This window comes from Bombus vancouverensis, chromosome 17 (genome assembly GCF_051014615.1).
Source record: "Bombus vancouverensis nearcticus chromosome 17, iyBomVanc1_principal, whole genome shotgun sequence".
Classification (NCBI taxonomy): domain Eukaryota; kingdom Metazoa; phylum Arthropoda; class Insecta; order Hymenoptera; family Apidae; genus Bombus; species Bombus vancouverensis.
In genome coordinates this window covers 2,064,324-2,090,867 of record NC_134927.1, presented here as the reverse complement: position 1 = coordinate 2,090,867, position 26,544 = coordinate 2,064,324, and the positions used below count along the sequence as shown (strand labels likewise).

General features: G+C 36.2%; 1 protein-coding gene across 1 annotated transcript in view; it reads left to right on the top strand.

The window, feature by feature from the left end:
• The window catches only part of DIP-lambda (Dpr-interacting protein lambda), a 385,266-nt gene that overhangs the window by 247,979 nt on the left and 110,743 nt on the right, over positions 1-26,544 (top strand). The window lies entirely within an intron of this gene.

Sequence of the window (26,544 nt, the reverse complement as noted above, 5' to 3'; positions counted from 1 at the left end):
CACAATAAGGTTTGATGTATGTTGTCGGATGACAGTTAAAAATACGTTAAAAGTAAAATATATAAGTTTCAAAAATTAACAAATATGGTTTCTATTGAAAAATGCACTAAAGGGAGAAAAATAATCTTCTCCGCCAGATATTAAGTAATTGAGTGCAATAATAATATACAAGGAAGCCTGTATATGTTGAGCATACGCGGTGATCGCATAATAGGATATCACGCATTGTTGGACTTGTATTATTAAAAATAAAATCCTGGCGGACTCATCGCATCAACGTTGCGACGCATTTTACATTCGGCCAACGGCGAACGAATGAATGGATAAACTTTTTGGATGAAGAAATTCCTGATGAAGACAAGGTAGGCAATTCTCTAACGATTACGAGGTAAAAATGGAAGAACATTTGATTCAGTCATGAATCCGATATTTATCTAATCAAATAGAGAGTCTTTGAAAGTGTTGAAATTCTGACACTAATATGAGCACGCCACGATTTTATTTTTACTAATATGAGTTCCACGATTGAATGGTATTCTATTAGACGTATGATCATCGCGTATGCTCAACATGTACAGATTTTTCGGTACATTATTATTATTACGTTCAATTAATTAATGATACCCGATTCTGACGATTATTTTCTTCTTCTTAATACATTTCTAAATTTAAAAAGTAAAATTCTTTCCTAATTTTTGAAATTTATACATTTTATTTTAAACATGTTGTATACCTTGATCTGCTTGTCGTTGAACAACTGTTGAAAGCGCCTCCCAGTACATACAGAATTAATTTAGTAGTTTTGTGTTAAATTAAACAGAATCAGGTCGATGAACTGATGTTCATATAATTATCGTACGGTATCGTACGGTCTGCTTGAACCTTGTTAATTTTGTAGTATTTCAAAAAATTATTAAAATGATTCTCCACAAAATTCTCTAAACGTGAATTTCATGAGACATCGGCTATATTTTATTTGTTTCCTTGTTTCTCATTCTTGCACTTGACGTATTCGTAGTAAAATGACAACATACAGTAAAATATGTTGGAAACGAAAAATATCGAAGCAAGTAGAGGAAGAACTACGATATTTGTAAGAATGCGAATAATAACATTACACAGAATTACTTTTCGGGTAAACATCTTGCGTTACAAAATCGCCCTGGTCTCGCTTATTACCTATACAGTGTATCTCGTTTTAATCGATCCATGCAAGTATCTGCGAAACTGCGCATTATTCGAAAGAATGTTTCAAGTGGAATTTGTTGCATTTCGGAGAGACGTTTTATCGTGACCGGCAGATTTGTCTAGATGGAGGCCCTTTCGAGATTTCTGTACAAGTTTTAACTCTTTACAGAAAAGATGTCGAGGTACTAGTGTCTGATTTAAGCGCATAATTCAAAAAATATTTTAATGTCAACTTCGTCTTTGGTGTGAACTGTGATTTATACGTGTCAATTCAGTATATATTCAATTGTGATTATTGAATTTATAATAAAGTTTGATAAAAATAAAGTTAATAGTTGTGTTACGGCTCAACCTTCTTGTTTTTATCATCTAAGTCTCAAGTTCACATGACAGATCCGTGGTGACGAGAGTTGCAAATTAACTATTTTGTTGTCTAAATTATAGTACGTTACTGCATACAGTTCGCGTTAAATAACCATCGTCTCTTGTTTAATCAACACCTGTTTAATCCGTTTATTGTAAATAAGTTAATTGTAGTAAAGATCCTACAATACAATAAGTTTTATAAAATGAATGTTAAAATATTTAATATATTTAATTTATTGTAGTAAAGATCCTACAATACAATAAGTTTTATAAAATGAATGTTAAAATAGTTTTTAAATTAATCATTTTTTGACCTAATTGCCTCAGTACTTTTTTTTAGAGAATTAAAAAATTAAAAAATGCATAGAATGGCATATAAAAAATGTATAGTTCCGTTTAAAAAAGCAAAGATGTGACCATTAAAAAATATTTCCATGGAAACAAAGTAAGCTTTTTTGAAACATTTTTTCGAATAATGCATAGTTTGGAAGATACGTGCGTTGGTCGATTAGAATGAAACAGCTTCTACAACCCTAGTTCAGGTGGTGGACATCGACGTAATAGTAAGTACATGCGATCAATGTTACCATTTTCTAGGTTCTAGCGTGCGGGGCAATAAAAAATAAGTAGGGACCTACATTTTTGGAACGAATGATTTTTCGAAGCTAAGATTTTACATTTCAGATAAGATTTCTATTATCTTGTTCAATGATGCCCACCACATTCAATCCCGATCTATCACTGGTGCCATTCGAAATAATATTCTTAGTTTTGTAACCAAGAATGAATTAGCTAATAATTATATTTCCTGAAATTTTTTATAAACGTTATTAAATTAGATACACACATGTATGTGTACGAGAAACCAATAAGTTTAATCATCTTCAATCTTTTTTACTGCACTGGCAAAGGTTCTTTTATTATACTCCTCCCATTATAACCATAAAGTTTTCGTAAATAATACCTGATACTATCGCTGAAAATAACCGAAATGATTTTACATCAAACTTTATACTATATATCGTTTAATTTAAAACAAAGTTATTTGCAAATCCAAAACACTAAAGGCTTCCGTGGAAATTTCAAAGATTTCTCAGGTTACGAAACCCACAATTTATTTTAAATATATAATTTTCTATTTGCAAATATAGCAAATTCAATGCTTTTAATAATATATATTTTATAATTTCCTTGTCTAGGAAATAGTCATTGTTTGGAAAACGGAATGAATTGATAAAAAGAAATACTGCAAATGAAGCACATTTTTATCTCTGTTTTACGCAGTATGAAACGATGCAATTGTACCCACTACACTAAATTTCATCTCTTCTAAACCATTTTATACCAAAGTTTCAATGAGCAATATTCGTAAATTTAACAGGTTTGTTAATTGATAAGAGACATTTATTGAGAACGATTTAGTGAAACGAATATCCTGGAATGCCTTGTACTGTAAACTTTCTGTAATTCCACTGCACTCTGTACGTATAAATAACCTCATTTCATATACGATACATGACTCTCTCACATGTCACTGATATTTAAACGTAGGATATGAACCAAAAATGTTCTTCACCTGAATTATCTAGATTGCTTTAGATATATAAAAGACACTTAAAGTATAAAAGTTGTATGGTATCGGAATACAGTTCCGAAAGGTCTGGGTGGCCGATTGACACGAAATTTGAAAGAGTTGGTGGAGAGAAGGGAGGGGATGGATGCAAAATAGTAAAATTTTAATTAATAAAAAATGCTCAGTGCTCTACATTCAATTCTACCTATACATATGTTACTAATACATCCATGTGCGATGCAGTACTCATCGTCGATGGTCATACAATAGCGATATTGGCCTCATTGTCAGTATATATATAATAATTTAATATAACTTTGAGTAGGAAGGGTTAATGTTCCCTTAAATTCTTTGTCTCCATAAATAATTAATAAATAATATCATACATAGACAACAAATTTCACACACGCATTGGGATCATCCCTTTCGCGGGTGATTACAGAAAAATCACACACGCATTGCGAGTGTCCAGTCTGTTCACAGAAAAATTGTAACGAAAACAGCAGTCGTTTTATATTATGGTAAATGTCCGATATAACCTCTGCTTTCTTGTAAACAAAGTACACAATCAGCACGATACATACAACGATACAGCACTGTATGCACTAACACTCAAAAAATATTACATGGTAGAACTAGTACGTCAATACTAGGTTTATGGTAGTGTAAGTAATAATATGTCACTCGTTGATACATTTTAGAATTACAGTAAAAGTTCGTTTATCCAAACCAGTCGAGCAATAAAATAATTCGAATAACCGACTTCGGAAAATAGAGGCTCACTTGCTACCCCCACCATCCGCTGCTATGAGTTTCGATAATATAGGTTGACGTTCGGATAATTGAGGTTGAACAACAATTTCGACGCAAATTGTGTTAAATTGTATGTCAGCTTAGACAAAACACAGGGCGTTCGTATAACTGAAAGTACGTTCCAGCGTAGTTCGGATAATATAGACTCAATTACGAGTTTATACAGGGTGTCCTAGTATTGATGGTGCAACCGTGGAGGAGGTGATTGTACACGAGAAAATACGTCGGAAATATTGAATTTTTTATTATTAACATCTTTTTCATTTGGAGCTTCGTTTTCTATGGGTAATAATAAAGCATGATTTACTTTATTAATACAAAAATTGTTGAAAATGCTGCGTACTGCATACACTCTGTTTTTAGTTCTTCGAACGCTAAAATGATCCTCGCTTTTAATTGCGAAAGACTTGCGTTGCCTTCGGAATAAATTTCTCCTTTAATATGATCCCATAGATAAAACTCAAAGGGTGACAAATCCTAAAATGATCGCGTAGCCCAAGTTACCGTACCATCACCGCCAATGCGACATTCGTATCATTCATTTAACGGATTTTGACTTGTGAAAAATGCGGCGGAGCTCCATCGCGTTGGAAAACGAAATTTATGCCACACATATGCCTTCTAACAAAACACGTAGATCTTCGCGCAAGAAGTTTAAATACTCTGCTCCGTTTAAAGTACTTGGGAATAAACGAGGTTCTACAATTTTATTCTCGATTATCCCTGCCCAGATGTTTACGCTCCATGTTTCTTGAAAATGTGTTTCCGCGATGATGTGCGGTTTTGTAGTCGACCGCCAACGTGTATTGTGCACGTTGAAAATTTTGCTTCATCTGTCCATAAAACACGCGACAAGAAATGTGAATCAGTATAATTTTGCTCAAGCATTGAATGACAAAAAGTTTCCGTTAGGTCAAAATCACGAGACATTAGTTCTTGCGCTCTCGGTGTATTATAAGGATGCATCTTACTATCTTTTAAAATGCGACAGACTGTCGATTTACTAATACCATGTTGTGCAGACAGGTTTCTTGTGCTGATCCGAGGATTATGCACTACACTTTTCATAATCGTTTTGTGGCGGCACTCGACAACAAATACCGCCACTCGACACTAACTTCTACCGGAAGACGGTAGCGCAGTGGTTAGGGCCTTAGGTTACGAACGTTCGGGACCCGGGTTCGAATCCCGGCGCCCGTAGTCCTATTTTCCTTCCACGCATTTAAATTAAAAGAAAAATAGCAGTACCCCAGCAGCGACATCTTCAGCTAGCAGCTACAATCATCAGGGACAACACTTTACACCTCAGCAGTTTCTTCTGCGAATACGTTTCCGACGTAATTCGTGATCGTACTGAAACGAGAAAATTCCAGAAGACTGTGCTCTATTCTTTGAATCACGCCTCTATCTTGATAACGTCGAGTCGGATATTTTTCACAGTGCAAACAAGCGACGGCAGACGCGTTACCATCTAACGCAAGAGCATATCCACGTGTTTCTCGATTACTGTATCTGATCGTTATAACGGACTAATAGAAACTAACAGTCGAAACCAAAAGATAATAACAAAGCAGACTCGATGACAACAGGCTATAACTTGCACAATAACAAGTGTACATAATATCGTGTTAACATGTTTCTACATAAATGGATAAAGTAAAGTCAAGTGCATGCGCAATCGGAGGACATTCAAAGTCAATTTTCTCGAAAACAGTCCCCAATGAAAGAGATTTATTCCATATTTTCTACTTATTTTCTCGTGTGCAATCACCCTTTCCACGGTTCAACCATCAATACTGGGACACTCTGTATAACTGACGGTAAATAAAAATTGGTGCGTATAAACAAGGCTCGAATAAATGAACTACTACTGTACTTACGTTTCAGAAAAAGAGAATTACTAAGAATTTTTAAGAGAATTACTAGAACTTCTGTAAAAGAGCGGAATGCTATTACGGATGATGGTTGCAATTTGAACAAACATCAAAATGAAGTTTACTGTAACCTTGGCACAGAGTTTGTAAAAATATCGTGTAATATGCTTATTGAATTTACCGTAAAGTCCTCGACAATCTCACAAGGAAGATAGATCTATTTATGTTGCCCAAGGTGAGCTTGCTTCCGCAGAATTTTGTTATCATTATTCGTACACCATTAAAGCTCGGTTCGGAAAATTTATTGTTACATGCCGCGTAATGGCAAGCAAATAGTATCAGGTTACGCGGGACAATCTGTATATATGCACAATTGATTTTCGTTAGAATATTGTGTTGTGTAATAAGTCCGCTTTTTCTGCCAATTTCTTTTACGAAGTATATTTGATCAATGAGCTTTTGCCGTCTTTTTGCTAACTTATATTGGGTTGTTTCAAAAGTTTCGTTTTATAAGGAAATAATAGATGCACATTTTTGTTCTATATAACTATAATCTATATAATAGAACAAAATACATAATTCAACGAAATAATATAAAACAATAAACGTTGTGCATCTATTACTTTCTTATAAAACGAAAGAACCTTTTGGGACAACTTAATATATTTCTTTGCTTTGTGAATTTCCATTTTGTGTTAAAAGAATTCAGATTACGCGAAAATCTCTGTTTTAAAACCATTTAACCCTTAGAGTGCTATGGACGCATATATGCGTCTGACGAAAGCTATCGGTGTGGACTAAGGACACATATATGCGTTTTCTGTAAGTGTTCGGCATGGACTAAGGACGCCTATATGCGAGAATTGGCTATTTGTCAATTTTTCCGAACACCTACGCAGAAATAATACTATTACGTTTGTGCGAGATAAATATAAACGCATTCCTTATATATATCAATATATTTTATATCAAAAATCTACTGCTTCGAAGCAAAAATTTAGTGAATTTCATTTAGCGTTGATAAGACATTTTACGAAAATATTTCCAACGTAGAAGCATGTTAGGAGGAGGAAAGAGAAAGTCTGAAGATTTACCATTTCGTTTAATTGATAGGCATTTTCCATCAAAATGCCGTAATCGTGCCGGCACAACACAATTATCAAAAAGAAAATGTGTTGTTTGTGTGAAAAATAAGAGAAGGAGCGACACACGATACGAATGCAGAAAATGCGATGTCGGATTATGTATCGATAATTGTTTTGAAATTTTTCACACACAACTGAATTATTAACTTGTGTTATATTTACTAAATTTAATTTTCTAGTTTATTGTTTTCTAGTTTATTACCCAAATTCTAGTTTATTGTAAATTTCAATATTTATAATAAATAATTAATACGATTACTTATTACGATTTGCGCTTTGAATAGTCAATCAACAGAGTTCAGTCTAGCGAAAAAGTACTCCGTCCACGGCGATCGTCAGCGCTGGCCGCGCGCCGTCCGTACGGACCGCATAGGCCGCGAGTATTCAGCACTCTAAGGGCACTCCACTTTCAAATGCCACGTTCACTAATAGCAGCATCACCATAAACGCTACAAATGTTCCTTTTCCAACTTCTTCCGCATCTTTTTGCTTTTCTTACTATCAAGACTGAAAGAAGTGATTGAGACTGATTGAAGACACAGGCAAGAGCCGTATTTAGTCACTTTAATAACATTCAAACCTCTGCAAAAGAGTGTAATGTTATAACATTACACTCTTCGAGGAAGGCGATATGCAATTTGAACGATGTTGAAATAAAGTGTACTGTACTCCTAGTATTGGGTTAATTAAAACAGAGTATTCGTTTATGAGTATTATCGTCATTTGTAGTACACTCGACAGCATTAAATTACGGTTGAAAAGACTTTTTGTTACGTGTCCGGAAATTGCAGGAAATACGATACAACGCTGTACGCTCAGTATAGAAACAGAATCATAATGTAAGATATTTTATTTTAAGTGTATGAAGTTTATTCTTAGAAATTTAGGTTAGAAAATTGTAATAAACTCAAATAGTTAAAAGCATACACGGATATTAGCGTCGAGAGTATGAATATGTATCCGATTAGATGATAAAACGTATCTATCTATGACAGCAGCTTCAAGCGTTAAGCGATATAGTTTCTGTGGCGTGGTGGCAGCATCGCTGACTCCTTATCACCAGTGCGTTCAATGCATAAAGCGTAAAGTTCGTATCTCATGCATACATTCATAGAGGTAGTGGAAAGTGCTGTGGCAGGAGGACCGAGGCGAAAGTCATAACTTACGGTGCTCCATCGTTCGTGTCGTTCTCTCCTCTATCCTCTCTTTTTCGCCTGCGAAGTATCGAAATACCCGCGAAATCACCGAAGGGTGACTGAGGCACGTATGACGGCCAGCCGTGGCTTTTGATATGCCGTTGAAACGAGCACGAACCGCTCAAAATTCCATTTCCCCGAGAGAATTCATTCTCTCCCTTGAGTTCATTGAAAAATAGCCCACTTACCACGCTTCGCGGCCTCTTGTTACCATAAATCAATCGCGTCTTTCCGATTCCTCACTCCCCGTCTTTCGCCCTCTCCCATTCTTTGCATCTATTTCTCTTGCGATTTTTCTATTTTTCTAAGAGCTAATGTCTGCTAGAATACAAAATCGTGAATTTCAAAATATGCCTAGCGATTCCATTCGTATCCTAATTACGTATGATTTAAAAGAGCCTTCTTTACCCGAACTAATAGAGAGACAAATCTGTTCGGATAATGGAATTTAACAAGGTATTAATATAGAATAATCACTTTTCCGATATGACATTTCATTTATTCAAATACGGATTGAGATTATTCGACAGATTTCTTAAATATTTATGGATCTCGTATCCTTTCGGCTGTCGAGTCACATAATTTTTTCAACATAAGTAACTAAAACATACAGTTACATTCTTTTTGTATGACAAGGCACCTCTACATTGCCACTTTCGTTTGCTGTCTCCAGTTTTGTGAAATCGTTCTTATTATATATGTCGGGTTTACATTAGAATTAGGGTTAGGGGCGTGAAACGAATCTTCGTTTGGGTTACACATTGTCGTTATGCAATAGAGAAGACATTGACTAGTGCAAATACGATTATTATAGAACCGGACAAGTAACCGTGGTAGTTAGGTACTCGAGAAACTAATGACAATGATCCTAGGTTCAATAACGAATCCGCGGTCGACGGGATGATAGATGAACGTACTCACAAAATCTAAGTCGGATGCGTAATGTTCCCTGGTCGTAAGGGGTTACTCTTTTTCATCGATGAGATCGCGAGCGGGAATGCCTTTCCCGTCCCGATGATGCCACAGAGGAAAACTATAATGGGGTGTGTCTAAGGACACGAGATCATCGGATTCGTCGAGAAAAGCCTTCGTTCAGAAAGTAAGGGAAATTGGCGTTGCTGCTAATTGGTCAATCTCCATACCGGTGGTTAGAAAGAGATGCTAGCCGCCCTCGAGGGAAAGTTGCTAGTGGGAGACGCCGCTCGTTGAAAAATAGGTCTCCCCTATTTTCCCGTAGTTGGGACAAAGACTGTTTGTCTGTTTGAAGGACTTTAGTTGACTAAATCTTAAGATTTATAACAGGCCCTCGGGCTAGCTGAACATGTACTGCGGAGACGCATCGACATCTGGCAATCATCTTACTCGAAGAATAGGGTCTGCGTGTGGCGAGCTACGAGACAGAGACCGTTGGAATGTTTACTGTCGAGTGTTACAACTATTTCCTTTTCAAGGAGAGCTATAGAATTATTCCATGCCTTTGTTAGACAAAGCGTTCATCCCGTGACCGCGGCTACGTTCGGCGACTGGCTGTCGCCTCGAGCCCAAGCTCATTATCACAACTCGCGAACAATTACAATCGGATTGAATAACTACAATTGTTTAATTACAGCTATAGTAGACTCTAGGTTACAATGTTGCGGGATTAACCAAAATTCCAAAGACTCCGGTGTTCTTTCATCTCCGACATATATATTAAGGTGTATTTAAGGTTTCTCTACTGTTGCCAGCATCTGTGCAATCTACGTGCTTTAGATAATTTGTAATAACATGTTTCTGCTTTTTGATGTGTATAACTCTGGCTTTACCAGCATCATGTACTTTTGCTAATTCTGTTGTACTTGCATCACTTTCCAGTTTTCTAATTACGTCGTATTTTGTTTCCATAGCTAGAACGCTATTAGTTTCATACAAAATTCTTATAATTGGAGTTCACTCGATCGAATAAAGGAAACAATACATTGTATGTACACTATTACGCCAAAATTGCAGGAATAAAATATGTACTTATTTGAAATGGAAAAAGACATCCATTACTGGGAAACATTATGTTCGGATCATAGAACCCGGATAAATACTTGCTGTATTTGTACTTAACAAGTTAATTCGTTTCTCATTAGATAGTTGATAAACACTCTACGCTAGTTTGTATGTATACTTCTAATTAATTTATATACCCACGCGTTGTATTTTAATTTATCGGAATTCTTTAATTCTTTAACTTTATAAAAATTTACATAGGCAAAGTTTAAACATGTTACAAACTAAAATAGTCTCTCTAGGAAGTATAATCAAATTTCCGTGGCACTCTCGACCGGCAAAATCAATAATTTATGAGATATTTTAGAACTTTGTATCTCATTCTTTAAGTTGAAATATTTCGGGAATCTTTGACCGTTTTTTAATATTGTGCCTTGATACTTTTTGACGTAGAATGTTCAGAAGAATTGCTATATGTAAAATGTCAAATTATCTTCCCCTTGGAAACCTTTCTTTTTTATACGTGGGGAAATCCTCATGGACACCCGCCGCTACTGGGAAGTCGGACTTTAGTGTCGGACTTTACCGATTAAACCCCACAGTAGTCCGCCTGATGCTCAACAGGGATGCCCTGGGACCTCTTCCGAATTACTGCCGGAGCACTCCTCCGTCTTCTCTCATTCTGGGGGAGTCGTTCCTAGGTTAGTTTGGGCATTGGGAGGGACCGCCTCTCTCAACGCTATCCCCTGGGCCGTCGTGCAAGTCTGAGGAGTTCCCAGATCCTCCTCGCTGTGTCAGTCCCTATGACCACCTAGGGCGGCGTAGGGCCGCCCTTCGGAGCGGAATCCTACAAGGGTGGGATGTTCTCACCGTCTCCCGCTCTCTCCGATCCTTTACGAGCATTACTCCCTCGCAGTGGGAGCGGACTGCGAGCAACTTTTGTTGCCCCCTCAGCATTGCTTTCACAACTGACGAGGGGTCTGAACTCTCGCTAATCGCTAGTCGCAGAATACGACGGAGGGCCTCACACGCCGGACAAAACTCCAGCGTGTGCTGGGCCGTGTCCTCGCAGTCTCCGCAATGGTGACAGGTATTCGTCGCCTCTCTTCCGATTTTCTGCAGATATTTCCCAAATACTCCGTGTCCTACGAGCACCTGCGTCATCCGGAAGGATAGCTGGAACCCTCCGCGGTCCCGCCAAGCCACCTAATTTGGGAGGGCCGATCTAACGGCTCGGTGGCCACGGATCTGATCTTCGGCGAGTAGGTCGGAGCGCCACCGCTCCCACACCTCTTGTCTAGCTTTCCCCCCGAACGTCTCGGGCGAGTCTCCGCCTAGGACCCCCCCCCCCCCGGTTTTCATACACCCGTCGAAGCGCCAAGACCTGGAGCTCGAACGGAGGAGACACCGCCAGGACGCCGACGCATACGATATCGTCCGGTATTCCCTTATGATTCTGATGGCGGTCATCCCACGTAGCCTTCTTAGCAAAAAAGTCTTTTTTTTATGTGGAGGAAATCTTTATAGGCACCTGAACTCACGCCCTGCAAGCAGGGAACAGGGCGGCCAAGGTAGTGCCGGATTCTTACCGGCTAAAACCTCCATGGGCGAGACGGTAGGCCAGTGCGAGTAATATCGTCGGCCTTGATATGCTTACCAAGCACTCGCAGAAAGTACAACCGCAACATGCAAAGGAACCTGCTTGCTTGTTGTATATTACTTTTAAGGGAGATTTTGGTTTTCCATCCTTTGCAAATATATCCAGAGCGAGGATTCGAACTCGCGGCGCATCATCTTCCGTTTGGAGCCTTAACGGGCTGCCCCGCCACCGTTTGCAACCTATTTAACTTTCACCTAAAACATTTTCACTAAAATCATTACACAGTAACCAAAGTGGTTACATGCTTCACTCTGTATATGAAAAATCATCATTACAAGTCTAATTGTAATAAAATTAGTAGTTAAATCGTAATAATTATAGAAATATAAATCAAATCTTAAAAAGTAATCTTCTTTCTTCTTTCTTCTAATAAAACTTTTACTTTTTATAGTCGAATCCGATGGAACCACGAATTCTGGATATAAAAGTATTAACAATAATATACGTATGTATATTTATATGTATAATCCGTACAAAGCTGAATCCCGATCAAAGCTGAATCACCATCGCAGTATATGTTGTTGCTTACTTGCTTTTCGACCCAAGATTTGATAACGATAATGTTAAAATCACTGAATGAAGGTCTTATGACCATAAAACCACAGTGAAAATTTAATAATGCAGATTCACAAAGCGTTCTATTTGCTATCTAATTTTTTACCACTTTAAAAGTATCAAATATAACATAACAAGGAATTCGAATATCACAGTAACCGCGAGTTTTAAATAAATGGAGTAGAAGAGAAATACCTTCATGTTTAGAACTCGCTATTTTATTTTACGTCGCACGACTGCGTGGAAAGTAACGCAATTCGAAGAAGTATGTTTTGCGCAAGAAGCGAAAAGCGGCTTTTGAACGTAATTAAATGAAATATATGAACAAGATGAATAATGCTCATAAAACAGGCTCAAGTTCTCACGTCTTTATTTCTTGACCCTGGAAAATCACTCTTCTAGTCAGCACATAACTAGTCATAGGGCATATTTGCATGATACAGTACAGTGCCACATAAACGAGAAAAAGTGACGTAATTAGCCCCTTTCGGCCAAATTGTGAAGACAAATAAATAATATTTCTATAATTTGTCGAGGAGTGTGTCTGCAACATTTTCATAGTGATAACACGAAAAACGCGTTTTTTCACGTCAGGTTTACCCGGTAAATCTTATGATTTACCAACCAGTGTCGATATAAATCCAAAATGCTATGAAATCAATATCTCTTTCGTACTTTTAATGAAATGAATTGGCAAATCTTAACGTTTTCTGCTAAGCTGCAGCCAATATCAGAAGTTTTATGTAGAGACACGAAATCGCATGTATTATTGCAATAAAACGAGTGTAAAGGTTTTCTAATACGGTTCTCTAATATGAGATCCTAGCTATCTTTGGTACAGAACTCTCGAATGTCCTGTAGCGAAGCTGTTTTGTCGCGTAATAATCCATTTACCAGTTGTTTGCTCCGTACATAGTCGTTTAAATCAATTAAGTGTCTTGGTAGAGTACATTGTGCAATGCGTTGTAGAAAATCTTCTTCAGAAGATTCAATAAAGTTACAAATAGTTTCAAGATGCTAAGTGAATGATCATTTTCATAAATACTGCCGTATAGTGCATGCAAGTTCAAGATTTACTGCTTTTTTAATTATTAAATAATGAAGTCTTAAGCTTGAAGCTATTTAATAGCCATCATGTTATTGTTTTCGAATATAGGACACTCGAAAGTTTCCATTATGTGACAATTATAACATTATGATGTAATATTATATCCAATTTTGTTTGAACACGTTCACACCGGCGCTGCTATTTGTGTTTCTCGCCGTGACGCGGCGCTCGTATTCATGTTTATAATAAGTTTATATTATTGAATTATTTTTTAAATAAATCCTACTTTTTTTCAATTAATATACGTTAAATTTCCATGATTTAAATTTTCAACTATATAGCAATTTTTTCTAGTTACTAAACCAACTAAGCTTTTGGTGGTACGCATCGTCCGATGGAATACTCAAATGTGAGCCACCGGTGGTGCACGCCGGCGTGAGCGTGTTGTGTTAGCGGTTTTAAGCGGTTAGAGAACATGCTGTGGGTTATAGATTTTGTTATGCCCATAAATTCCCGAACGTTATGTAAGCTCATCAACACTAGCTGTCTTGATATGAATAGTAGATATTTTGGTTTGCTGAGATCGGATATACAACAAATGCTCCTTGAATTGTTTATTTGTAATAGCCTTCGTCAATCACAGAAGGAACAAGCGGGAAAGAGATGGTCCAAAACAAAAGATTATTTCAAAAAGTTCACTAAAAGAGGACGCGTAGAAAGAACACGACTGATGAATGTGAAGGAAAATTCTTTTCTGATTATGATTAAAGTGATTATGAAGAATATTATAATGCAGAATGCTTTATTTGCACAGGTTTCTACTCTTCAGATGCACGTAATAAAGCCCACCAAAATTGCAAAGTAGATTTTGTATGCCCAATGTGTGAAGAAGAAAGAAAAAAAACGAACAGACATACGGATTTCATATTAGGAAGCCACTTTTTTAATTTGTGCTTTTTTATCATCTTTACCATTTTTATTTCGTTATGAAGAAACTGAATATTTTCCAACTGTATTTTTCGGTAAGTTTCAAGAAAAGACATATTTTACTTTTAAAACGTGTAGTGATTTTTAATAAAGGTGCTCTCATTCGAGAGGTTTTAAAAATTCGAGATTTTTTAAAAATCTCATATTAGACAATTTTATTATACCACGTTACATTACACAAATATTATTTTTATCCATATGTGCGCAATATTAACGCGACATATGTATACTTACGTACGTGTTGCTTGCCCGCTCGAAAGAATCTACTCGAAGCCAATTTCACGCGTGAGCAAATTTAAAAAACAATGTATTGTTTTGGACTACGATCGTATAATTTCAGATTTTAGTACTGGCTAGGGATAATTGTCCGAATGCTAAATAGTGAAAGGGCAACATGAAAGATGAGAGGGTTGTCGTTCTGCGACACAGACAGAGATGAATAAAGTCTCGTTGTCTCTGCCTGAGACATTCATAGCACGTCACACACGCGCAGAACAAGAAGCTTTTCGTCCTTCATGTTGATTTTCGACGACTCAATTTTCGAACGGTTTTCTCTATGCTTCGGTGTATATGTGTCAAGACCTGTTATCGTGGTTACTTTTCAATCTGCACTGTCTCGAACAGTAATTCATAAAATCTTTCCTTTATACTCATTTTATTTCAATATTAGTAGAAAAGAGCAGCGATAACGTGTAAGTTGAAACAAAAGGACTTGTAATACGTGCATACGTGTGCAAACTTGTTGCTCAAATAAAAACCTCGTTCATCGACTTGTCAGTCAACGTCAGAACAAATGAAAACGCGATAGTTACGTCTCTACATGAAACTTGTAATATTTACCGCGGGTCGTTGTCCGTGGTAAATGTTTAGATTTGCCGAATAATTTCGGTAAGGGCATAAAATAGATATTAATTTAAGCCAAATATTAAGACCAGCAATAATCTCCAGGCAGCCGTTACTACGTGTCGAAAACTAGCCGTTATTTCCACTGATTCCATTTATCTGCCATGAGGTTTAGTATTTGCCATCGAGTCCCTTATTTTTCCCTTATTTTGAGGGTACATTCCGTACCTGCGAGTGACCTACAATTTGGCGACGATCAGTTCTCATTTTGTTTACCAGTTTTTGTTACCAGTCGGGACAAGCATCCCGCTTACGTGAGTCCTCTATGTACACCGCAGGGAAGGTCGCCGAGAGTGTAAGGCGTTTAAGTACGGTTACACTCTCTCTACGTGGCCTTGCGTAGTAGCGCACCCACGATCCTGATGCCAAGGATGGGACTGTTGGGATAAGTTTCTGGGTACTTTGTACCTTGAGACCCCCGCTTACGTGAGTCCAGGTTAGCAGGTCGCCGGCCGGTAGTGACGTGGCCGTACATCCATACGATAGTCCCACCAATGACTTAGGATGATACCACGGGGGTCGAGTGTAAGCCCGGAGGGAGTAGCGACCCCTCTGCTCGACCAATTATGGGTTTGGACTCGTGGTGGCAGTGGTTGATGGCCAAGATGCTGGCAAGTGGGCCGATTTAAGGGGTATTGGCTCCTCCGAATGGCCTTCGGCGGGTGAGCAGCGTCCCACCTGCTCCGGAACCGTCCTGGAGAGACGGAAGGGCTTACAAAGCGCCCCGTTCGACCTGAGACGAGCGACAGCCCCTGCCAGGCTTAGCTAATCCAGGTAGCAAGGTACTGGGTACCTTGTGCGCTAGTTGGGCGTAACCCTAACCCCTATAGCCCTAGGGGTGCCCGGGTACGGTATAGCGCTAAATTTACGCTCAGGAAAGCACCCGTAACCAAAGATGAGAATACTTGACAAATCCGCTTGCCCCATGTTCTAGACACGCCAATCTCAAGTTTTCATCTCTTCGTCTTTTGCACTCAGCTCTCCACACAAGGCGCACAGCAGAACCACACCGTTCCGTGTACACTTAACATTCATCCGCATATTCAGTTTTTGAAGGTGTTTTTTATGAAATGTATAACTATGTTTAAACTTCGAAATCCTGTGTTAGATTTTATCTAAATATACTTCCATCGTAATCGAAGTAAGAAATCGGGTATTTATACATACAGTTAAAAAAGAATTGTTTAAAGTGACATAAATCTTGAATATTTCATATTAATATTATAATATTCTTGAAACTGTTGTTTGGGAATTGACTGAAAATAGTGATGACATACATGTGTTGTCGTCGGTCATTGCGGCCAGATATTGTATATACATATGCTATGTCATCTGTCTCGTATGTGTTAAATTTGAGACATTGAAATATCTGGTAAACTAATGGTTTTTCGGTATAAATATATTAATACCTTTTTGTAAAGAATGTCCAACTGGATCAACTACTGTTGAAAATACATATACGATACCATTTAAAAAACCTAATGTCACCTTAATATCTCAAAAAATATAAGGAATTAAAAAACCAACTTTTAGTCGTCTGATGATCAAGTTTCTCAAATACATTCGAATCTAACGAGTTACTTTAGGTGATCACTCTTATTGACTCAAAAATTTACAATTTTATTAACAAATATTTTCGCCTACGCCTTTACTATAAAGGATCTATTATTTTTTTTATAATTATATATAACTTTTATTATTGTTTACTATCATAATTAAAAATAATGGTAATATCCAAGTCCACCAAACAGTCTTTATGTACATAGATGAAGAATGTCTAATACGTACCTATACGTATGTTAAACTTACTTCAAATATGGAAATATTATTTTTACTCATTTTAAAGCATACGTTTGTTTTATAAACTAGGATACTGTATGTACTGTGTTTCCTCTCGTCATTCTGCAATCCCACAAATTTCCATTAAATTTGTAAAAAAGTTGTAAAAAGTTTTCATCATAGATATACATAGTTTACATAAATATTTGTTTCGAGAAACGAACGATCTGGGTCAATCAAAGGAGGATGGTAGGAAATAGTAGTACACTGTCATGTAAAGGAAAAAACACAATGTAACAACTCTTCGTTATGTGTAAAATATTATATTTTGCTTTACTAGGTAGGTCACACTACAATTACAAACATATTTCTTCGAATAGATGCACCGCTATTTGTTATCATAGTTTACTGCTTTCTAGAAATGTTCAAAAATATTTGTGTCAATTATTTTTGTCGTACAATATAAACATCTACTTTTATCTATAAAATGGCATTTGAATTTTTAAGTTTCATCCCATTTGTTACAAAGTTACGATCGTTTGAATTTAAGGATTATCAAATTTTTGCTTTGATCACTTCATACTTCAACTGTCTTTTTTACAACTTCCCCATCATATTACCGATAAAAGATTGTGCTTTAACAATTTGTTGGAACCTGTAGCATGATGTCCTATAAATATTTTTGGTGCCTGAGTTACACAAAAATTGATCATTCCCTACCACCCTCCTTTATTACTGCAACCATTAAGAAAGAAAAAAAAACTGTCAAAACCACCATTGATTCTGATTGACGATAACTTCTTTCACAGGAACGAATTAAGAATATAATGGACTGATTCGAATTAATCATTGAAAATTGAGGGTAGCGTGGACTGATTAAGATTTGGCATTGAATAATGGAGTAGCTCTTGAAACTTTGGAAGGTAACATCAGTCAACAACCCATTACTTCAACTATTCATTTATTCGCTTGTCAATCTTTTGAATCTTTTGAAAAAAGTCTCGTTATAAAGGTCTATATGCATCGTTATCTCTTAATTGCATTTTACGCTTGATTGCTCATACACGAGTGCTCGTTGCAGCTCCAAATTTTACTGTACTTTTCAGTAACGTCGATAGTACGAAACGCTGCTGTTCCTTTAATCGGTGATTACTAATTTAATTTTGATTTCGCATTTTAAGCCTAGCAGTACATGATTTTTATTTTCTACCATGTAGGAAATATGCATTGTATGTATGTTGGTATTACATATTAAAAATTTATGTGCAGAATTCTGGCAATATCCGTTTTTTAAAATGAACGTAATACATACAAATTATTATTTCTCGCCGATTTTTAATACATTTAAAATTGGAAAGCTTTTTAAAATCAAGCTGATGTGGTAAAACTTATCGATTTGTTCAGTTTAACCAGACATTGGATTTTAGAATTATTTGTACTAAAACTGATAACGAATTTAATTTAAATTGATCGAGTAGTATAATTTTCTGAAATTTATATTACTTTGAGTTGTACTATTTCATGTAAGGTAATATGGTGAGTTATGTTCGTGTGGTATCTCGAAAAGATAGTTTTTATGTTATCTACTTATAGAGGGTATTAATATAAAATAATTTGTTACAATATTTTCTTGATTTACTACTTTTGCAGCAAAAGAATGCCTTCTTATAAGAATATAATATAAAATAAAGTTATTAAAAAATTAATATATATAAAATTACAGTGAAAAATTAAAAAATTATTTTATTCAAAATAATAGTTCTTTTATGCATTATTTAGGAAAAGGTCATGAATAAAAATTAATTTTTATTTAAATAGCAACGAGTTATCAATAAATTTCGTCAAAGAAATTTTTCAAAAAATAAAGTGTTTAAAAGATATTAATTTTTAAGCGACCTTATTATAAATAACCAATATGAATGACTGAATAAAATATCTTTTGCCTACCAGTAATCATTACCCATGACTAGAATTTTATTTTGATTACCGACAATGAAATTGGTTATTCGGTTATCGATGGCGACAATTTTTTCTGGTTATGCTCGACTATCATCGGTTGTTACTGATATTAGTGATAACTAATACTCTTAATTACACTTAACCCCTTAACCTATGATTTACGTTCGAGAATTTTGGGTCGAAAACGTAAACAAGATCATCGTACAACGGGCTATGCCCGTAACTTTTACGTTTGGCCCGATCATCGTACTACGGGCTATACCCGTAGTTGTAGGTTAAGGGGTTAATATAAAAATACTTCATAATACATGTTATATATCTTACCAAGTAAAAAAACGGCAGTTTCACTAAAAATTTCCATGGAACTTATTTGCACAGATAAAACACCTCCTTGCCGTTGATGTATTTATTTGATAAAATAAGCTAATTAGTTTCTGAACAATTAATAATTAATAAAAATAAATAATTTATTCGCTTATATTCGATCAAACCCCAAGCAGTTGTAGTATCATTTCGCTGTCTCTATAAACGGTTCCACCTTGAGTCATATGTTTCCGTGTCTAATCAGTAATCGATTTGGATGTGAGTGTCTCTGAAACCGAACCAGGATGGCCCTCGAATCTTCCAAGACCGCTTTCTCATCTTTCACTCTTTTTTTCTTAAGTCATTTCGTTATAAATTTTCCTGGTTGAACGATTGCTGTTCCTCTAACTCGCTGATCGATCCAATTCACGAATCACTCTAATAGGAAATCTTTTCCTATTAGAGATATCTGTTATAAAGTTCCTATTTCCTTCCCTTCCTGCTGTCATTGCCCCGTTGTTTTCCTCTCCTCGTTTGTATCTAATTTCCGTCTTGGGAAAACCAATCATGTTCACTCCTTTCGGGGTGGAACCTATGTTTATTATAATTTTACTAGTATAGTGACTTTATTTCTTTAGTAGATAGATTTATGTGATTGAAACAAGAAACTATGGCTATTTAATCAGAGCTATTTCTTAATGTAGCAATGTAATACAAGTAAAACAACTAAATTTGTACAACTACTCAATTTCTGAGTGACAATTCACGACTCACAACAATCGACAACTCGCAACTAACTGCATTGTACAATAGTACTCCTAGCGAGTTTTTTCTTATGATTTTTCCACGATACTACTGTGGGAAAGTATAGTGCTAGTAGGTTTGGTAATGGTATGATCTGTTTCAATATCGCTCACGTATGATGCTCCGACAGTCTATATCCACGCAGTCACTATTCGTCACTCGCTACTCTCGTCACAACGGTTCCAACGCTCCTTTTCACCCTGACCGTCCTTGACAACGCTGACAACACTTACCCCTCAACTGCCTAACAGCTACCTCTTATACTATGGCTCCGGTATACTCGGCACGCCCATGTTCCACAGACGTGGATGACCCATGATCAAGTAGACCTTCTGAATTATCCAGGGTTTTCCCCGATACTGTACTACACTAACGTAATCGCTTTTCGAGATTATTGTAATTATATATTCTTCTCCGAGTAACGTTCGTTTCGTACATCTTAGGCATATCCTCGATATGATCTGCTTTGTCTTCTTTATTCATTTCTTTGTCTAATACTTTTTCTTTAACCCTGCCTGTATCTCCTACATTTTTTAATTACTTTCTCTAATCATCTTTACCTCTGCCTTTATCGGTTAGCTTTTTTTTACTATCGATTATTGCGTATTTTCCGTGACTCAGCCGATGGAGCTTCTTCGATTCTTCATGGCGTCGCTTCGTTTTTCCTTGTTTCTCCTTAGTGTCTCGTCCGGATATCTTTTCCTCCTCCAATTGCCTTATCCTCTCATTATTTCTTTGCTAATCGGCCGTTTTCGCGTCGTGTACTTTCGCTATTCCAACTTCCACTTGTCTCTTGACGCCTTCCTACTTCGTTTCTTCTGTTTTCTATCTTTTTCTCCTTTGTTTTCTTTAGTCTCTTCAATAATTTGTATTTTCCTCTACTTGAGGTCTTTTCGGATTCTCTCTTCTCCAGCAGCATTTTTCACAGGAGATCTATCTTCCTTTAGCTCTTTCAGCAGGTTTTCGATCAAGACGTCATATTTATTTCTTATTAACGCCTTTATTTCGTCTATTATCTTTTCATTCGACTCTTTCCTTCTTCCTGCAACGACATTTTTCACTTTTAAACTTTCAAACATTTCTATGTAACGAACGCGTGCTCCTCCCGTCTCGCTTTCTTATCTGCACTATCTGTTTTCTAGCTACTCATGATCGCTATTTTTTCCTACATTATCTAAATCTAAAACCTTAATTTAGACTTATCACTAATCATATCACTAGATACGGGAGAATTCTTTTTTCCGCGTTCTTCGTCCAAGTTTCACGTCGCTCTTCCCTCGCACGTCCGCTCGAGACAGCGTCCCAAACGACTCTCTCACAAACAATCGTCGAATCACGTTAAAAACTGACTTTTTGGATTTCGAGTTTATGATCCACCGTTAAGGGTTTGAGAACTACGCGCGAAAATCTGAAAATTCTAACTGTACAAATTAATCAACGATATGAAATTAACGGAAAAGGTACTACTCAAAAATACCTGTGGCGTATAATCGCACCATAAACCGTTCCAATAAAGGCCTATTCAATATACAGTGACTATATTAATATTCGACACCTTACAATATAACGTGTCCGAGATATTGTATTTCTGTATATGTTTATTTATAATAGCGCAAAAGAATTGATTGTATTTGTTAATGTGTTAAATCGAACATTGTAGTTCGATATTTATACACATACTCTTTTAAATAACAGATAAAAAATATGTGCATTAAATGAATCGAGTAGACAGGACTGCAAAAAGTCACCTACAAAAACGCACTTTAGCACACTAAGAAACGCAATGAATTCTTTTACTATTATAAACATTATTACAAACATATACATGTGTGATAATATCTCGATCACTATGATATCCGGCGTGCCTCTCTATTTTATAGTTATCGAAGTGTTTGCCAAAAGATCACTCTGCAAGCAAACGGATGACGAACGTTTGGATTTACTTCGGCTTGCGAACAGCAAAAGCATCTGAGAATAGTGTCCATGAAATGTTCGCCACAACGTACCGGTGTGAACGACTCATTTAACTTGTCATCGTGAACAATTGTACTGAATGGTAAAGGCAAAATCAGAATATAAAATTGCAGGATGGACAATAGTATTTTTGCAAGATTTGTCCTTGAAAAAATTCCTCCAGTAACAAATGTAGGAAAGACGAAACGATATCTACTGTATAGTATTGTAGTATCGTAAATATAGTAATAACAATTAGTTTATTAATAATAAATGGATTGAACAGAAAACAATGGTTATTTAACATGAAGTAATCGTAACAACGTATTATAATTAATTAACAACTCTCGTCAACTCAGATTCAACTCTCCTTCAACAACGCTAACGACACTATCTCGACAACGCAATTCGCACTCTGGCTTCTCAACTCATACTGCCGTTAATTCGTTTATGTCTCTTAGCAACCCTTTGTCTTTTGTCCGATATCTTTTGTTTAAGTCCCATCATGCACACGCTCGGCAACCGCTCGTTTACAATTCGCACGACACCCTCCCCCCCTAGGCCCCTCGTCCACGATACTACAATATGTATAAATAAATATTTGATGACTTTCTATATAGGGTGCTCTTTTGAGTAATGTCATTTAGATATCTCTTGAATTTATGAAGAAGCAAAGAATATAATATTTTATTCGTAATTTGTTGGTAATTTTTATCGTAGGATCATGCAAGACAATTTTGTTCCCAGAGTCACAATTTTTATAAGTTTACAAAGCTATGGCTGCTTTTTTACATACATTTACATAACATTTTCTATCGCGCCGAAAAAATACGATAAAATTCGTTCAGATATATGTACACGTACAATAAATCATAACATACGATAACTCACTCACTCATATGGCAAATCCATTTAACTACCCTCATTGCAGCTTTTTTACAATGACAATTTAATTTACCGCTTGTTATTTAAAAAAGTATGTGTATAAAATGAACAAAGTAAATGTTTCTTATCAACTATAATATTCGATTTAACACATTTAAAAACACAATCAATTCTTTCGCAATATTATAAACAAATATATACGGAAATATAATATCTGGGACATGTTACGTCATAAGGTACGATGCACCACTAAGGTGCGGATGTCATTTTATATTACGACGCACCACTATAGTGGCTCACTGTAATGACATATTAACTCACCGTTTGAACTAAATGATCTTTTTAATTTGTCTTGCTTCACGCTTCTTTTGCCCTCACAACGTTTTATAACAGTATTAACAATATACAGATAGAATATATAGCCTTTGTTTTTGATACGCCAGTATCAGGTACGAATTGTTGCTTTTCGTTAAAATAAATATACCATTATTCGATGCTCTTTTTAACATGCGAACCCGTATCCTTACAATTTTTTAGAATCTCCAACATCAAAATGTCGCTTTAAAATAGAAAACGAAGAGTAATTTGAAAAACAATTGTGACGTGGGTTTATGTGTCGTACCGTGTTTTAAAATATACCACACTCAATTGTATTATTAATTGTTAAAGTGAATTATTAAAGTTAAAGTATATGTATCATATCTTTAAGAAAAATTATAATTTAATTATCAAAAACTTCGTTGCAATATGCTTGTGTAGGGAACAGCATTATCCGTTACACGTTACAGTGCTGTATCGTTTACGCGTAATTCGCGTCAAACTCGGCCGTACAGAGAAACAGTTCCGCATAAAATTCAACCTGAGGTTTAACCTGAGAGGTTAATTTAGTCACTGTATATTGATAGGCTTTCATTGGAACGGTTTATGGTGCAATTATACGCCACAGATATTGGAGCTATCAAGTCTTCCTTGATTTGCCATTGTGACAAGTACGTCCGATTTCTTTTTAGCCTTCTTGATTCTGTTCTATAGTAATCGTTTAGCTTGTTACTTGAATGGGCGTCTATCTACTACTTGTATTATGCTTGTATACTTTTGTTCCATCATTCTCTTATCTCTTTCGTCTTGTCTAATCTATTTTTATTTAAGTCCGCACGAAAATCTCTTACTTTTTACGTTCTAGTTACATTTGGCGCTGAGTGCAAACGAGCAAGTTTCCACTGGGTATGGAGTCTGATAATGTTGTACCACTTGGCCATTTTGTAATTTTGTGTAATAAAAATATAGCCACACAGTTAAAAAGTTTCATGCTATACCAAATGCGTGTAGGCGGAAGGAAAAATTAGATTTGCCCTAATTTTGTAGGCTTCCAAATTCTTTCTCATTTTGTGTAATTTATTGGGAACGGTACATCGATACACTGATGGATTAGCAGTGGTCATCTGTAGTGCAAACATGTTCATTTACATTCACTGGGTCTTTGCCGCAGCCAATCTCGACAGACATAGACACATTTAGCTATAGTCTTTGAAGCTGAAGATCATCTCAAAGTGACGTTATTATACATATCTGGACGTATTTTATAATCAGCTACACGATGCCAATAGAAAAGATGAAAAGAATGTAATCCGTTGCGTGCAGAGAAACGTTGATAACCTGCTAAACTGTGCAAAAGCAATCTTTTTTCTTTTATGTGGGAGAATTTTACAATCAATTCTCATTGAGAATTATAAGTAAATTATTCTGGCGTGGTACTATAACGTGTATAATAAGTGATTATCGCATGTTTCATTCTGGCTGAATCTAATGTTTAAATCTAAAAAGCAATCTTGGTAAAGAATTATATCGCATATTTGTCCCACGATATCCTTCAAATTATGTATAATGTATTTTTTTACGTATTTTTCGATGAAACGCTGAATCGATTTGTTTTATTCTCATAGCTCCTGACAATATCATTTACATATACCACTTCGTTATACAGGGTGATCGACAACAATTGTAAAAAGATTTAAGGGATGATTCTTGAAACCAAAGTAAGATGAAAATAACTTGTACAAATCATAGAAAAGAAGATTATGACGTTTAAAGACGTAAACCATCCTATGCGTCTTTTAAGAGAAATCGTAGATTAAACATTATACCTGCCTAGTCATTAAACTCCATAACTCAACGTCATGGAATTTTCGAGTAGAGAGGATTAAAGTTTCCTCTGATTCTTTGCCTCCATAAATAATTACTAAATAGTAGCACATACGAACAATGTTTATACAAATTTCACACACGCATCGCGATTGTCTCGTCCGTAGCACAATCACCGCGAGTGTCCATACTGTTCACAGGAAAATCAATCGTTTTATATTACAATACATGCTGAACATGGCCTCTGTTTTCTTGCAAACAAAGTATACAATAAGCACGATACAACAATACGCAGTGTATACACTACACATTACACACTACACACTACACACCCAAATCACTCGCGTTGGAACTAGATAAAAAAGATCTAAAAAATAACGAGGAATAGAAAAATAGGGGAAATAAAAAAGTGCAAAGCTAAAAATGAAAAGGCCCAAAGAAATCTACAGCGGAATAAGTTAAACTTATACTAAATCTGCAACTAACTCCAACTTTATGTTTATACAGTTCTCCTAACGTTTCCCTTTAATTGTCGAAAAGATTCTATCCCTCCAGGATTGTTCTAGCCTTTTGCCAAATTTCTAAAATCGCTAAAACATGTTACGCAACAGGGTGGTAGTGGAGAGTTCAGTCGGAAAGAAACATTTACGATGTTCTTCGCCAACGCTTTTGTTCTCTTTGCAAAATGAAATTAACCAGAAGCAGTTACGATAACTGAGGTGTTTCTTTTAGAAACACGGTTGGGTTTACCTATTGAGAAAACGAACAGGCTGCTCACCAGATGTGTTTAAAGATGGTTAGAATTACATGAAACTTTTTATATTGCAATTTATAGCCGGCTAGAAGCTGATCCATCTTTGTTTGAATCCTCTTTTTTTCTTTTTTTATTTTTTTACCGGAAATCCCCGAAAAATCGTGGCAACAGCCATAGCATACGCTCTGTGAAATCTCAACTTCTGCAATCGCTTTGCTGTTAAGCTACATCACAAATAAAGAAATACAGTAGCTGTTTGAATTGAGACCCTGCTGATACGTCGCAGGTTGCTAGATGCAGCAAGGGGATTGCTGCGGTGATCCAGTGGAGAATCTATAGAACGACGATTTCTTGTTTTCAGCCAAATGCCTTCGTTTTATCGCGCGCGATAAAGAACGCACAGGGACAGAGTTTGCATCTCCAAAAGGGACCAAATTCTGCAAAAGATGATACCTACAGCAAAATACTGACTATGCTAGTCAGGCACACTGATCCAGAAACAACAGTCACATTACTACAAGAGCATATCGGAAAAATGGAAAAATGGTTGCAAGATAAACAAATGAAAGCAACCCCCAGTAAATGCAACCATACTATATTTACACTACGAAAACGGAAATCACCAAATATCCTATTGAATGGCACGCACAAACAAAGCAAATTAACTACCTAGGGCTCCG